This window comes from Lepidochelys olivacea, assembly GCF_965140295.1.
Source record: "Lepidochelys olivacea isolate rLepOli2 genome assembly, chromosome: 9".
NCBI lineage: Eukaryota > Metazoa > Chordata > Testudines > Cheloniidae > Lepidochelys > Lepidochelys olivacea.
The window spans coordinates 76,898,625-76,915,400 of record NC_140419.1 but is presented as its reverse complement, the minus strand read 5'-3'; the positions used below and the strand labels follow the sequence as shown (position 1 = coordinate 76,915,400).

At 41.2% G+C, this 16,776-nt stretch overlaps 1 protein-coding gene across 2 annotated transcripts in view; it reads left to right on the top strand.

Annotated features, from left to right (window-relative positions):
• The first annotated feature begins 334 nt into the window (after positions 1–334).
• Positions 335–16,776, top strand: part of LPAR4 (lysophosphatidic acid receptor 4) — a 60,919-nt gene continuing 44,477 nt past the window's right edge. For both annotated transcript variants that reach the window (XM_084639959.1, XM_084639958.1), the window contains exon 1: positions 335–634. The gene's annotated coding sequence lies outside the window, so the exon portion shown is untranslated. The remainder of the gene's footprint in view (positions 635–16,776) is intronic.

Below are 16,776 nucleotides of genomic sequence, written 5' to 3'. Positions count from 1 at the left end.
GATAAGTTGAGCAATGGTTACTTGCACTTTTTAATATATTTTAAATTTGCAAACACTTGGTAGAATTTATTCAGCCCATAAGTTCTCAGGGTGAAATAAAACAATGGCTAAGATCTCTCGTATGCAGAGATTTTCCAACAGCTTTGTGCTTTAGGAAAAAAAACTCTTAAGGACCACAGGCAAAAACAGTATAAACGGAACCATCTGACTGGGGATTGCAAATGACCAATGATGTCTAACTATGCAAGTGTAGTGCCAGACTGGCCTGAGATTAAGTTACAGTGTGGAATGACCTCACTGCTTACACATAAGTCAGCTCTTCTTTAGGTCTGGCAATTAAATTAATCAGGATTTTTACTGTACGTGTGTCTACATCTCTTTCTGTGAAGCTCTTCAAAGTTCATCAAATCGCTGAGCCTGATATTCAGACCCTTACATGCTATTTGGGACCTTGATTACTATGTTCAGTGGGTACTGTAGGCAGTGACTGAAAATGTTTATAAAAGAGATGATAAAAATCAGACAAAGAGGCTCCCTGTCTGCGGCCATCTGTTGTGTTATGTTTGACAAGCACCGGAGAGGGGAGAAATGTTATCTGAGGACTGAATAACTTCCTAAAGTGAGAGAGATTTGGGTAAGTTCATTTGTTTTTTCTGTACCTTTTCTTCCTGTTAAACAACTTTTCCCCATTAGTGACACACAAAGAAAGGAACCAACGATCATCCCAAGCACCAAATATTACAGAAAACAAGCATCATCTGGCAGTGACAGGGGAAAAGGGATTTATGTTTAAAACTGGCTATTGTTGATAATTGAGTGACAGAATAGCTGTTCTAAGCAGCTTACCCAAAAATTTAGATATCAAAGATTCCAGCAGTTTTATTTCTTTGCTCTGCCTTCCAAGACCCATCCCCATTACTTCAGGTAACACCTTACCGTAGCTGAGCTATACCATTTGCTAACATATTTATTCCTTTTAGGGGGAGATTAGTTTGTAAGCAGCCCACTGTAGAAAACTACCAAAGACGAATGCCTCCAAACTAAAGCTGGAATCTGAAAGAATACTTAGCAAGTTACACAAAGGCAGAAAGAGAACGCATTTGCATTGACCCTCAGAGGAAAAAGTTGGCAGAGCACTAAGTGAAATAAAACAGTTGGGGGGAAACACATGTCCTGCAATTCCTTTGCTTGTGATAGCAAGTATCATTTTCAATGGTCTTGAGAGACTGAAACCCCCTCTGCTTTTTTTGGATTAAAATGAATTGATTCAACAGTAAATTAGCAACAGATGACGTGTGTGTGTGTGTTACAGTATTTACAGTTTTTGGCCATATTTTCCACTCCCCAAAATTTTTGAGCACAATACAGTTAAAAAAATGATACTACACATATGTAAATCAACCTAGAATTGTAAACATGCTGTATATTGCCAGCGTCATCACAGCCAGACTTTAATTCATCCTTTAGCAACAAGGTCCCAGTTCAACAAAATACTTCAGCACATACGTCAAACTAAGTTCTTTCCTGAAAAGGGATAGGTTTAAGCATGTGCTTAAATGTTTTGCTGAACCAGGGCCCAAATCCTGGAATGATAAACAAAAGGTCGTTATGAAACACAGGTGAGCCCTCATATGACAAATGAAATGGCACAGTTTAAAAATGTGTCAGTGGATTGATTTAACATAGGAGGCAGCCATTGTAACTGGCATGCAATGGCTACAGGTTGTCTGCTTTGGTTAAAGAAAAAGGGGCCAACTTCTGTTCTCATTCACATACTGCAGACCCACAAGGCCAAATTCAGCATTGGCATAAGTGGGCACATCTCTGAGTTCAGGCAAGTTGCATTCATTTGAACAAGCAGGAAAGTTAGTCGGCTGACTAAAGGGGGTTTGTACGAATGTGAATGTGGAAAACCTGTGCCCCAGTTGATTATTTTCCTCAGGAAAATCTCAATTTAATTCCTTACAGAAGAGACCCATGAAGGAGGACATTTCTTCTCTGTTTTACGTTTATGCATAAAGGGTAGTTATAGATCCAGTCCTTATAAAGAAAAGGGTAGAGCCAGGCAGAAAACCATGTTTTCTAATGCCATTTCCCCCCATCTTAGTGTAAGGAAAATTTGTGAAGTTATTTCACAAATTGCTTGGTCATTTTTGCAACCAGTTTATGAATATCCTGTGGGCAGGGGTTATCTTAAAACAGAATTTGCTAGTTTCATTTTACACTTGAAACACCATAAGAAAAGCTAATGAGAGAATGAGAGAGTACGAGAGAGAGAGAGAGAGAAACTATTCTGATAAATATTTTCTCATTTAACTTCAAGATACATTTGGTCAAATTCTGCAATCAGTTACAAGGCATCCAACACCATTGTACCGGTTTAACAAAGCACAATTTGACTCATTACTTCTTTCCTACGTATATGTATTGAAAACCTCCCACACAGAGCCAAAGTGCAAACATATGCAGATTCTGCCTTAAATTGTAATCCTACATAGGGCTAAATCCTGCAGCCCTTACTCAGAAAAAACCACCATTAAAGGCAATGCTGGCTTTGCCTGAGTAAACTCTGACAGGAAGTGGCAAAATTCTGCAGACATCTCCAACCTGATGCCAGAAAATATTGTAAGAAGAGTCACATTCACTGAACCTCTATTCTGATTGAAAGCTGAGTTTCCCTTCATTTACATGAAAGGACAGCATGAGCTTTCCCCTCTCCCCCGCAAAGTGATTTGGAATTCTCTCTCAGTAAGATCATCATACTTTGAGCCAAAATACTTTGGGGCATTTTTAAACTGTCTTGTTCTCAGACAACCCTGTACTGTCAAAGGGCAATGTCATGGCAAGTAGTATTGAATTTACTTCTTCCTCCTGTATTACGATATATGGATGAGTATACACATTATACATGTGTGTTGCTCTGTCTGTCTGCTTTGTTCTTATAAGCAGAACTGAACAAACTATACACAGTGATTTAATTCAATAACTATATCCCCTTTTCTCAGTTCATGAATGATCATAACTGACTGATTTTTAAAATTGTATCTGGTTTGGAGTTGTTTGACAGAGTGGTTATGGGAGCAAATTTCAGTCTATCCGTTGTGTACAGATGCTATGCTTAGGCTATTTATTCTTCCTTATTTGTTGAGAGAGACTTGTCACAAAAGTCATGTTATTGTTTCTGCTTCCTGATTAGACCACTGAAACTTTAAAACAGGCAGATAATGAATAGCAAACACTCTTATCCACAGTTGAATGGGGGGTCTCCATAGCTGCAGTCAAGCCCAAAGCATTTGTGTGAATAGCCATATATTTGCAAACGTAGGAAAATAGGGGCTGGAACTTCAATCAAGATTTTAAAAAATGAGTACTAATTGGCACTCATTTTTGAGCACCCAATTTAGCACACCCTCAACAGTGATGGATTTTCTAGAACCACGAAGCACCTGCCATTGAAAATTAGACCTCTGAAGTTGGTGTTGTGTTTCATGGCACACAAACAAAGAAGCTAGATAATAAATACTCCTGTTGGAAAGTTATAACATAACACTACTTTATTGCTTAGAAATCAGAATGATAACATGCTAGAATCCAAAACCAGAGATAAACAAAAACCAGGCTGCTCCCTGAAATAGAAAGGCACAACTCACCACATCTTAATCTGAACATAGTAGCTGACAGACTAGATTATGTGCTTTCCTTCAGAGTCCCCTAGCCTGCAAGCAGGATCAGGAAAACACTCTGACCATTTAAAGTAGCAACTTACACTTTCAATACACCACAACTGAGAACCCAAAAGTTGAGGCAGTCACTTTTAAAAATCTTGGCCATTGGTTTAAACAACATTCTGATGTTCAACTCTCAGGCCATGAAGCTTTTGCGGCTGCACAGGAATGGACCAAATGGCGAACAATCGCTACAGCCGATTATCTGGCTAAGCGTTGAAGAAGAAGATTGGTTTAAAGCCAACAGCCATCCAAAATCAAAGCAATGTAAGTACATACTGATTGACAGCATTCAGCCAGATGTACTTGCAAGTGGGAGGCAATCAAATACAGAAAACCAAAATATCAGGTTTCTTATTCTTGTATATCTTGCTACACACAAAAAGCAAACAGGCTGAACTACGTGACAACACAGCATGCACAGGGCCACATAAACCGGTATCAGATTTGTTAGCGTAAGAACAATAGCATCCTAATAACTTTAATGTTAGCTATATTACATCTTTCATCTTAGAGAACAAATAAGTTTATAAGTATGATATTTATTTCTGCTAACTTCCCAGCTATAACAAACAACATCACAACATTTGTGATAACTGGGAAGATAGCAGGAATAAATATATTTCTAAGAGAGATAGCATTTTGGTACTTCCAGCACTGAGGAGTTAGTAGGCAATGTCAATGTAAGAAAGGCTAGAGACATTTTTATAAGTGGCATGAATGGGAGAGTAGAGATGGGCAGATAGACATCTGGATAGATGCTTTACTACTTTGTTTGATAATGGAAGGAAGAGAAAGAATTCTGATGTTTGTTGCAAACTTTTTTATTCCTGAGCAGCTGGAAAATTGCATAATAGGCTGTCATGAGCCATGAAATATAGACCCGAACTTCCCCAAAGCTTAGGGCTTTGGTTCTTGTGTTCTCATTTGGGCCTCATCTCTAACTCTTGTTATTTATTCATGCTTCTTAGATTTGGCTATTTATTTGAATTTTCCTTCTGGAATAGTACTTGCTCACACTAGTTTCACTGAACCTTTCCAGGGGGCCAAGTTTGCATGGTTTCATAAAAATTTATTTTTGCTGAGAGTTTCAGGTTCATTCAAACCCAGAAACTCAACCTGAAACCAGCTAGTTTAATTAGATCTGTCAAACTGACAAATGCCAGTGTTTCTCTAGAAGACCAACAAATTGCTGGTTTTGTAATTAAACTCTATTGTGAAACTTGCTAGGGACACTCAACCCGCCCCCCCGCAATCCCCTTCTTGCTGCAATCTCAGGGAAGCCAGAATCTCGCAGTGAAAAGATTCAGCTACATTTCTTGAGAACCTTTGGCTGCTTAGATAGTCAAACTGAACTCCCTAAACCAGGCAAGAAAGTTCAGTTGACTTCCAGTTTTGTTATGAAAGTTCTGCATAGCTCTAAATAGTACCTGGGTTTTGAAATAGTGGGACTTTGTTTCTTTATTATAGAAATTGTTACATTTTCACCTCAAAGAACAGGGTGTTTGTTTTAAATTGGGACATCCACAGAATTCTCTTAGTGGCTAGAACAGTTGCAGAGAGTGAATGAGCCTGATTCGCTGAACCTGGATTTACTGTGCAGTGACTGTACCAATAGTTCTCAACCTATTTACCATTGTGGGCTGCATATGCAGCTCTCTGTGTGTTACGTGGGCTGCATCCACACAACATATAGACTACCTGTATGGCCCTGAGAATGCCACATGGGTTGCAGCTGTATGCTGATTGGGCCACAGGTTGAGAACCACTACTGTAGACATACCCCCAGTACCCTGTGCACTGCTCTGGCAATGTACAAGTGCCTTAGAATGGCACGTGCACTTTGCACTCACTTTAAGTAACAATGTAAAGAGAATGATGTATAACAGACTCAGGCCAAGTATGTTTTATTCTGCATCCTTCCTTGTGCTCACGTAACGAATTTGAAACAAAAGCTATTTACAATATGTTGAAATCAAATGCCTGTCTCCCTCTTCATCACCTGTAGCTGAAACACCGTGGGGCCTGTAAACCAACCAAGTATTTTAGAGCACTGTTGTCCTATGAAAAGTGCCCAATTTAGAGCCCAACCCCAGAAGTTCTGAACACGCACTGCTCACATTAGGTTCACCTGCCAGGATCAGGCCCTCACGTTGCAAATTGTGTTAAGAATCTAAGTTACTGCAGTTTTAAATCTGAAGTTAAATCTCAACTGAATGAAGCCCCAAAGCTTCCAAAAGATTTTATTTTAAATTGCTTTCCTATTTCAGTCTCCCTGTTTGTAAGCTCCTTTTACACAGTGATTCATTCATAGCAGCACTGGCTGCTAGATTTCCTCCAGCTAGTGCAAGTCATTAGTCCAGCTGCAAAGCCCCCTTTAATTCATGCAATGGTTTGTGTCTTGTGGACATTCTGTGGGTCTCTTTCATGCTTTAAGCTCCAGTTGGGCTATTTATAAATGTCATTTTCAAGTGTTGCACTCCGTTAAAACTGCAATCACGGTTGTTTTACACTGTATATTTATACAGAAATGTGGCTAGTCAAGAAGCATAGAAACCTCAGTTCTGAATATAGTAAGTTCAGTCTAGAGCTCCCTGTGTACCCAGAATAGACTAAGCTGAGGCAGATCCTCCCAGGTATGGTTTTTTTTTTTTAATTTAAAATGTACCATTAACTTACAAGAACACAATCAAGATTGACAGGAGAGAGCCATATTCTTGTCCATTTCATGCACTGTGTGTACGCTGTTTGATCACAAACAGCCTAGGGCACTGGGAACGGTGGTGGATGGTCACTCAGCACACCTGCAGTTGTGACCATGTTATACCACTTGTTTTGTGACAGACGGTAGATTTTTCATTTTCAAGAGAATATTGATTTTAGAGCAGGTTGTATGTAGGGCTGGGTAGATACTGAGAGTTTCTACCCTAAGAACAAGACTTGTGGGCACTCAGATGCTCTGCCTACACACAAAGGCCTAGCTGCTGTCCTGTGCACCATTAGCAGTGCTGGAGGGGTCCCCCGGCATTTGGACATGTCTAGAATTCTAGCTGAATCAGTCAGAATTCCTCGCAGGGGCTCTCCAAAAGCATGCACCAGTGCGCCTGTTGCACCACCCTAGAAGAGGGTGCAGCATCCTTCCCTAGCCCAGCTCCATTGGCTGGTGTGGAACAGATTGGGTAGGGACCATAGACTTACCCTCATTCCTTTCCTCCTCTTTCTGAGCACTTATTGCCTGCAGAAGCCTCAGAAGGAAGCAGGTGCTATGCTCTTATGGTACGTCTGCACAGCAGCGGGGAGCGTGCTTCCTAACACAGGTAGACAAACATGCTAGCTTTGCTTAAGCTAGCATGGTAAAAATAGCAGTGTGGCTATGGCAGCAGCTCAGGCTAGTCATCCAAGTGCAAACCGACCCGACACCTGGGTATGCACTCAGGCAGCTAGCCCGAGCCACTGCCCACACCGCTCTTTTTAGTGCATTAGCTCGAGCTGAGCTAGCACATCTGTCTACCCACCGTGGGAAGCAAGGCCCCAGCTGAAGTGTAGGTCAACCCTCAGCGTGATCCTGACTAGCCCCTATTCAGGGGAGCAAGGGAAGGGAAAGCTCCTTATGTCTTTCCCTGCTTGCACAACCAAGCAGACGCTTGCCAGAATCAGGCTGTAGAATGGAAATGGAAGGTGCTGAGAGATAAGGGACATTATGCTCTGTGGATCTGCCAAACAAAACAAAGCTCCACTAAGTCTTCCTCCAGCTTCCCGCTAGGAAGATCACGGTCAGAATTCCCATTCCTGGTCCCTTCCTTCTCTAAGAAGAAAGGATACATCCCCTCCCAGTTATACTCGAACTATATACCCCTCCTATTAGAAAAGGGGCTGCACCCTCAAGGGCAGATTATCCACTCCCTACATGATTTTCGGCTGGTGCTGGTCCCACTTGCCCATACAGAGCTACTCTGGGCTCACTGCCAATGGTTCACTGCATGTTGCCTGCTTCCTGGAATGAGGATGGGGATTAGGCAGTTCATACAGAGAGGGCAGGTCAAGGGTTCCAAGTAGGATGTTCGGGCCAGGTGCCATTCACTGCAGGCTGAGACTCAAACTTGTCCCAATGTTTCCAGCTGGCAGATGTTCTGAGTGTGCTCAATGTCTGTACATGGAAATAGTTAATATTAGATGGCACTCAAGAACATGTAGCATAGCCCCTCCTGGGTGTTGCAGGATCAGTATTACTTGTTGTGGAATGCAAATAGGGTTCTTTGTGCAGCTCTTAACCAGTGCCTGTAGTGGCCAACTGAAGCCTGGAAGTTAGCCAGTCTGCAGTTGAGGAGTGCCTAGTCTCCCAAGTGTTAAATGTCCTCTTTTTTTACTATAGAAGGAGCTGGTAATAACCTCTATGTTGCATAACACTTTCCATTTTAAGAGTCTTGTGACATTTTTTGAGATGCTCTACTACATCCATTGTTTGCAGCAGGCCTTTGAAATCTGAAAGGGAGAAAGCCCTTGGGCTAGAGATATGCTTTTTCTTTGTTCCATGAGATTCTATTCAGATTTAGTTGAGTTAAAGACAGTTGAAAATTACTATTTTCTGTCCTGTGCACTGAATGAGGCTGGGTCTCATGGAAAAAGTGAGTAGTAGTTAAGGTTGCCTGGGTAACCTAAATACTGGCAATGCCTAACTTTTGAGTGCTTGATTTGAAACCTACATAGTTTTAAATGCAGTTTTGTACCTAATTATATGAAGGTTAATGTGACATTATGGGATGCAATCCAGGCCAGTGCGGGTCTGGGTCACCCCTGCTCTGAATGCCTTACTGCAGTAGCTCCCGCCTGGGCCACTCACAGACAGCCTTCCAGCATGCAAGCCACACCCTGAGTATCTGTGTGTAACTGCAACTTGCCAGCCACACTTGGTTTACATACAGTCTTTTACCGGCCTTGGTTACTTCTGCCAGATGAACCCAACAAACTCCAAGTCCCCGATTTCCCCCCAAAATGTGTGTCTTATATTGCCCAGACCTCTCCTGGACAGTCCAGGGATATTAGGTCTGTCCATTGTCCCTTTAAGAGAACAATATACAACAACTTGCCACCTTAACTGGAGTTACCCAGACCATCTAACTTAAACACACTGGGTTAATTTCAGTTAAAGAATAAAACAAGTTTGTTTAACTACAAAGAGATAGATTTTAAGTGAATACAAGTAATGAGGAATAAAAGTCAGAAATGGTTACAAGAAAAATGAAGGTTAAACACTTCCTAGTGCCCAGCTTCACAAACTATACTTAATTTAAGGTAGAGTCCTTACCAATCCTTTGGCATTACTGACCAAACTTTTCACATCAGGACCCCTCCCCCAAAGCCCCAACAGCTGTTTCTTTTGTCTCCTCACGTACAAAAAGGGTGATAGAAAGGGAGAGAGATCCCTTGGGGTATCTGTCCCTCACTTTTATAGTTCATCCCCCCTCATAAAATTCTATTCAGCTAAGCAGAAGGAAACTAGTAAGAAAGTAAGAAAGAGTCTAGTAAGAAAGATGCTTCCCTGCTGTTTTCTTTCACCTGTGTGTGCTGAGATTCAGATTTTCTTTGTCTCCTTTCTTTTCAGGACTGTTTACTGCTTATATGTAAATTGAGGTAACCACATATCCCTTTGTTTAAGATCTGCTTGATCAGTTGTGCCTAACATGAGTTTGAACATGTCCCTTTAACTTTATAAAGAAGGAATTTAATTCCTTTGCACACCATATCATTACATACATTTCACCATGATATTGAAGAGTAAGGAATCAGTTTTCAAATGATACCTTAAAAGGCCCATTTTGTGTAAAGATTATTACAATAGCGTGTGAATACAGGGGTGCATTTGGTCACAGTTGAGATATAGTATAAGGGGTTAATGCAGAAGACAATCAAGGGGAAATAACTGTTTCTTAATTGATTGGTCTGTATATGTTGCTTGTACAAAGTGGTTTCAAAATCTACCCTGCACAGTCTGATCTGTTATATTTCCATAGGGTTTTGGACACTTCAGCAATGAGGATTTTTTTTTTAAAGACAGTAAAATCCTTTCCCCGAGTGTTATAAATTTAATCTCATCTTAAGTGAAACGCATTTAAACAGACTTTAAGACTGTAATTTTGGTATGTCATGATGCAAAACACTTAAAATTCTTCACTGCAGGATTTATGGAGAATTGTTGACTTGAACCATAAACAAAATTAATGCCTTCCAGCTATTACCCTTCCAACGTGTCTAAATCGAGGATGTGGATGGAAATAAAGCTATAGTGCCCACCACGCACAACTGATCTACAGACAGGAAGACAAGAATGTGTTTTGACATTTATCACAGATTTTGTCCTTGTTAACCTACATGTCCATTTCTGAATGAAATATCCAATAATAATAATAATAAAAACCAGTTTCACATTGCCTACACTGCTCAGTGCTTGGAAAAACTACCTATATCCAGAGGATGGGGAAGGAAGGACTAGTGATTAGGGCACTAGCCGGGGCCTTGGGAAATCTGTGTTCAAGTCTCTTCTCCATCACAGACTCTTATGTGATCTTGGACAAATCCCTAAGTCTTTCTGGCTATGTCGGCACTGCAATTAGACACTCACGACTGGCCCGTGCCAGCTGACTCATGCAGGTAGGGCTCAGGCTAATGGGGGTATTTAATTGCAGTGTAGACAATCGGGCTTGGGCTGCAGACTGAACTCTGTGACCCTCCCACCTCATAGGGTCCTAGAGCCCGGGCTCCTGCCTGCGACCAAACATCTACACCCCAATTAAATTGCCCATTTGCCCAGGTCAGCTAACACAGGCTTTTGATTGCAGTGTAGACATACCCCCTGTGTTCCCCATCTGTAAAATGGGGATGCTAGAACTTCCCTGTACCATAGGGGTGTTGTGAGAATAAAAAAAAGATTGTGGGATGTTCACATAGTAGGTTAATGGGGATTATGTAAATATCTTAGACAGATAGCTTTTTGTCAGTTTTATTTTAATAGTGAATGTATCAACCAATCTTTTTATGGAGAAGTCTGATAGCATAATAGATATGAAGCCACTGTAGTTCTATGGAAGTCACTCTAAAATCCTGTAAGGGTTAGTAAAGATTACACTCACTCATCCTTCCTATAGGCTTTTGGAACCATCCCATAAATTATTACAGTGGGGAAAAAGTATAAGATGGTCCAAAACCAATGAGTTACTTTTTGTTAAATTCTGTAAAGTTTTTCCAAAAGGGCCTGTTACATAAAAATAAATTAAACTTAATTGATCATTACCTGTTAGGTTAACTCCCTCTGAGGCACTTGGCATTGGCCATTGTCAGTAGACAGGATACTGGGCTGGATGGACTTTTGGTCTGACCCAGTTCTTATGTTCCAATGGCCCAGTTCTTATGGCCATTCTTATGTTCTTAATATAAAAGATGCACAAGGATCACTCAAGACACAGTAAGCCATTTATACCCAGGTTTGTCTTCCTTACTGCCAAACTGAAGTTTCAGAAACGTTATTTAATAATTGGACCAACTCTCTTGGGATCCCCTTCCTTTTAAGCAGCCCGCACTATTATTGGTACTGGGTCCCTCATGTGGGGGATGATGATTGGAAATGGCCCTCAGATCACCTGCAATTCAAGTGACTAGACAGCTACACGATACAGTTTGTACCATTTCCATTTCCACCCATAATGCTGTGGCCACAGAATGAGATATCAAGTTAAAGCTCCTTTCAAAGCATAACTCTGCCCTGGACACCCTCACCTGTGCTACAGGGGCATGTGGAAGGGCTGCTTTGTGACTGGAGCTGGCCAGAATTGCCCCTAGGGAGCACACACCGGAGCAATAGCTCACCACTGTTGGAGAGGGTGCAGCATGTTCTCTGCTCTGTGACCTAACAGCTCCATGCGTTGGTGCAGGGTGATGGGATCATTGTCCTGTTCTTACTCAGCACCTACAAGGGTGCTAGAAGGCAGCAGAGACTGAGCTCCCCAGTGGAAGTAAAGATTGTGTCTTTCGGTGCCCTTGTGCACTCATGCAAAGGCTGACCCGGATCTGGCCCTGAATTGTGCCTTTTGGGTCTTTTCCCTTTATCACCCTCGATACAAGAGCATCCAACATCTCAGTGTCAAAGAATAGACCCCATAATTAAATATGACAATGTCTTGATTAGAGACAAAGAAAATATCAGTAAATGTTGGAAACCAGCAGCTGGCAAATCTATACACAGGAAAACCAATGACCATGGGCTTTCATTGTTAAAATTCACAGCAGAAATTACTTACTTTGGCAGATACATATTCGAGACATACAACTTGTAGCTCTTTAGCTAGTACTAAGCAAAACCATGTGTTTGTATAAAGCCAGGGAAAAGTTTAGATTCAAGACTGTGAAAGCATAGAGCAGTGCTCACGACCTGTGCTGACAGCAAAATTAAATTGAATGTGGTTAACAAAACAGAACGTCTAGGCTCACAGAAAAATACAGAGGAACTAATGAAAATCACGCTGTTGATACTGGCAGTTTGAAAGTGGAATGAAAGGCTCATTTCCATCCATCGCTTGTGAGAGATGAAGAAAATGGGCATCGGATTGAAGAATATATATCTTAGTGGCAGCACTGGAATCGGGAATAGACTATAGTTCCACATGGAGAAGCAGAAACAATGCTTCCCAGCACTTTGGGGACTGGAGGAATCAGTGCCCACTCCTCTGTGCTCCACCAGCTCCCCACTTCCTTTGGGAAGGCTAACAGCAGCAGTTGTACTGTCCCTACACAGCCCTTGTGTTTCCCGACGTCTGCGCCATAACCTGTCCATGCCTCTGGGGTTTCTCTTTCAGTGAGTGGGTTACTACTACTTACGTAGCTCTAATGCTTCAAATGTGCTGTGAGGTCCTGAGAGAGAAGGAGTTCTAGAAGTGCAACTAGCCTTTTTGTTACTGTTGTACAACATAAACCTACTCCCACAAACCATAATGGGAGCATGACAGGGCCCACACAGGATAGTCTCTTCTCCTTTCATTAGACGGGTGTGTGAAAATAACCCCCACAAAGGGCTGTGTTTGATACATCTTGAATGGGTTCTCTACAGATAGATCAGACTCAAGGTCATTTTTGGCGGTAATGGTTTATGTTTGATGGTATCTGAAGTCCAATTATGTTGTACTGCTAATGCAAGTTTGTATCCAGAGATCACCTGGCAATATTAGCCTCATTAAAATATAGTACAATTAAAAAGATAGGTTAAAGCACTTTTTTTTTTTTTTGAAAGCGTGAGAAATATTCCCATCCCTTTAACCACTGGGGCAGGTTAGCGGATAGCCATGTAAACTGTAGTTCTGCTCTGGCGGACAGCTTTTGGTTCATGCATGCAGCGTCAGGGCGAACAGCTGCCAACAGTGCTATATAGGACTCTTGTGATTAGGGGTGCATCCATCATCATCATCATAAATTAACAAGAGCCAAATAAAAGTGAGAAGAGCAAGCAAAGGGAAAAATGGTATAGCTTTAAATCACCCACTTTGCAACCAGGCATCCCATTAATAATCCAGCTGTGGATCCCACACGAGTAGGTGAAACCATAATTCATAGTGTTATTTTGACACTAAGGATGGCATGAGAGGTGAATTGGCAGTAACCCCTCAAATAATAAACCTAAGGAAATAAAAATAGAAGAAGTGTTTACAGGAGAGAAATAATAGGGCCATCATAGAAAAGGACATGTCTTCCGCAACAGTTTCTTGGCAGAAGAAATTCTGTAAGATCAAAGAACTATTTAGAGGAGGGCTTTGTTATTTTTGAAGCAGGTTTGCAAATACTGCATTTCATGACAGTAATCATGGAAAATCCTTTAAACAGAGAGCCTGTAACAGCCAAGCCTATTTCAAGATGTGTCAGCATTAGGATAAATATAGCACCAGCTGGTAATGGCCCAAGAAGCTGCTTTAAATTCACTTGAGAATATTTATCATTTAAACTTCACCAGCCAGCCTATCACCATACTATTAGATCTCACAGCCAAGCAGCACTGGGATCTGGGAGACATCCAGCAAATTAATTGCTGGAAAAAACCACCCAAGTGCTGGAAAGGTTGTAGATGGGACTCTTATTTTCTTACATCAGCACTGAGCTGATGCTCCAGCTCCATGATATTGGTGGATAATCATGTTGCTTGGGATACCGTCATTCAGAGGATACATAAAATTGGGGTTCTGACCGACCACGTGTGGTCATTAAAGTTCTGCTGGAATATATTGTAAGAAATAGGGTGACCTAGTTGAATTCCAGTTTGTGTAAGTTCTTTCTGCCTCCATGAGTTCATCCCGACCTTCTATTTGGATTGTCTATTTTTTCTTCCTCTTCTGAACTGTCCTATAGTGTGGGTGTCCATTTTAGTTTGGGTGCTTATTTAGTTGAAAATGTATTGTATTTCATTACTGGGAGCTTCTGAGTTGGTAAATAAATGGGGCATGGTGTATAGGGCTTGTACCAAAATAGCTCCCTGATACCCTAGAAAGACTCTGGAGCTTCCATAAAGTTGTGCTCCCTGAAACTCTGAGAAGAGCAGTACATTTTCAGCCTTCTCCTTTGCAAACCAGGAGGAGCTCCACAGCAGGAAATGAAATTGCACATGTAAAGCCTACATTAGAGAGAGGGGAATTAGACCTTTTATCTTTCAAAAGAAAGTAATCCTCAACAAAATAGGTCAAGTAGGAGCAAGGGGCTCACACATAACTTCCTATAGAGCAAAAGTAAGAGAAGCCCACTCAAAGGTTGGCAGAGCTATTGTTGACAGGCCCAGAGTGGTGTTTCCCTCTGCATGTGCCTTCTTATCAAGCTGCTACATCAGCATGATGCAAATCAGAGTGAGGTAATATCAGCTCATTCTCCCACACAAGCAACTTCCCCTGCCCTTGCACAGCGGAGAGACCAGACACCCCAACAGCTGCGCTGCATACTTCAGCAGCCAAAAACCGTGAGGAGATAAGAGAGCATAAAAAGGGTTAGTGTCCGCAAGGGGTAAATGTGTGTGCCTACTAGGGCAGGGAAAATGCCCAGATGCCTCTGCCAAGGGAACAAGGAAATGTATTAGGATTGCACTGTGTAACCTCTGTGGATGTAACACCAGGATAGATAGCATGAAACAGCCTTGTAACATGTGGCCATATTGTTATTTGTTGGTATTGCAGTAGCACCTAGAGGTGCCCATCAGAGGCCCCAGTGCTAAGTGCTGTACACATATTGAATAAAAAGACAATCTTTGCCCCAAAGAGCTTACAGTCTTGGTTGTAAACTGGGATTCCATCACTGGGTTGGCCCTTCAATAGGCAAGCAAGCTTAAAACTAGGCACAGGAACTAGGAACACTCTGATCCGGCCATTTGGAAGCTTTCTGTACTGCATGTGGTTATAAAAGTCACCCTCAAGATGCCTTAAACAGCTCCATACAAAAGCTCCGCAAACCCACAGTTTGTAAAAGTATCAATCAGTAGGTGAATTCAAATACAAATCTTTCCAAGTTTGCTCCAGAACCAAACTTCGAGTTTTGACAACAGATCCAGAACAAGTCTGGATCTAATTCAAAGCAGATTATCCTCAAACAGGGCGAAAGTAGACCATGCGAGAGGATGCTAGCTTCAGCAATGCAGGTGCTGCACACAGCTATTTGAACAATACAATGTTTAAATTAAACAATCATTATAATGGATCATGGCCCTGGAGAAAAGAGAGAGCAAATTACGATAAGAACAGCATTCCTAGACTTAACGTTAAAGATTATTTCAAGGGGCAGGGGCAGGAAAATTGGGTCTATGCCCTTTATAACTATTTTACAGTGAATAAAGAAGGCTTGAAAAGTGTGCATAGGTGGCTGGGTTTTTTTGTTTTTTAAGATGACTCTTTTCTCCCCTCTTCCCCAGCATTTATGTTAGAAATTCATGGCCAGTCTGGCCTGACAAATGCTAGCATGATTGGAGAATTAGTGAAATGGCATCCTAAGGACCAAAAGAGTGAAATATGAACAACAGAACAGAGATGGGAAGGCAAAAATAAATTAAAGTAATAAATTAGACTAATTAAAACTTTGGGGTTTTTTGTTTGTTTTTAAAACCTATTTAACATTACTGCCTAGATTCTTGAGAAAGGAAATCTTTGCTAAACATTCAAACTCCTTCCTTCGATTAAGATGCAAGAGCTAACATCTTCTGAGATCTACCCTCTTCCATCCCTCCTTAGCAAAACTTGAGCTGACATACCTGATAATTCTGAAGAAAAAAACAAGCAGAATCCCTCCCCCACGTAAAAAAAAAAATCAAGAATAAATTAATAATAGTTCACTGGTCACCTTTAAGAATCAGACTTCAGGTACCATGAAATAGGAATTAGCTTTAAAACATGGATATCACCATTTAAACACAATCATTTGCCCAGCCATTGCTGGTTTTAAGAGGTTGCATCTGGTCCACATTGGCCAAACAAATCATGTTTGAAATGTGAGAGCAAGAAGCATTAAAAAAAGCTTCTAATCCCCCGTGTGAAAAGGGGTTATTAGTAGAATTATACAAAAGGGTGAGAGAAAGAAAAAAAACAAAACCCAGCTAAGTCTGTGGCAGTCCCTTAATGCTCATTTCTGATTCTGTAGCTCATAACAAATCATATTTTAAAGTCCTTTACCAGTTCATTTAAGGACAATGGGGTGAGATGATTCAGTTATGAGCAATAATTGCTAGTCACATTTAATGGTTCTTTGCAGGACTGTAGTATTTGGTTCTTCAAAGCATTGTACACTAATTGACCACACAACTGTTACAGTAACAGCTGGTAGCTTCAGGTTTGGTCATGGTGAGAGAACTAGCAAAAAGGGACGCTACAAAAAGGGATGAAAGCCCCCCTATAAATGCAAAATTGAACCATGTGGTTTGCAAGATAAAGTTACTTGCATTTGAAATCATTGTTGCAGCTTCTGAGTGATGTCCTGTACAACATTAGCTTTCCGGTGAAGTTGCATCAAAACCAGAAACACCTTAGACAAACACCTTGGAATTTCT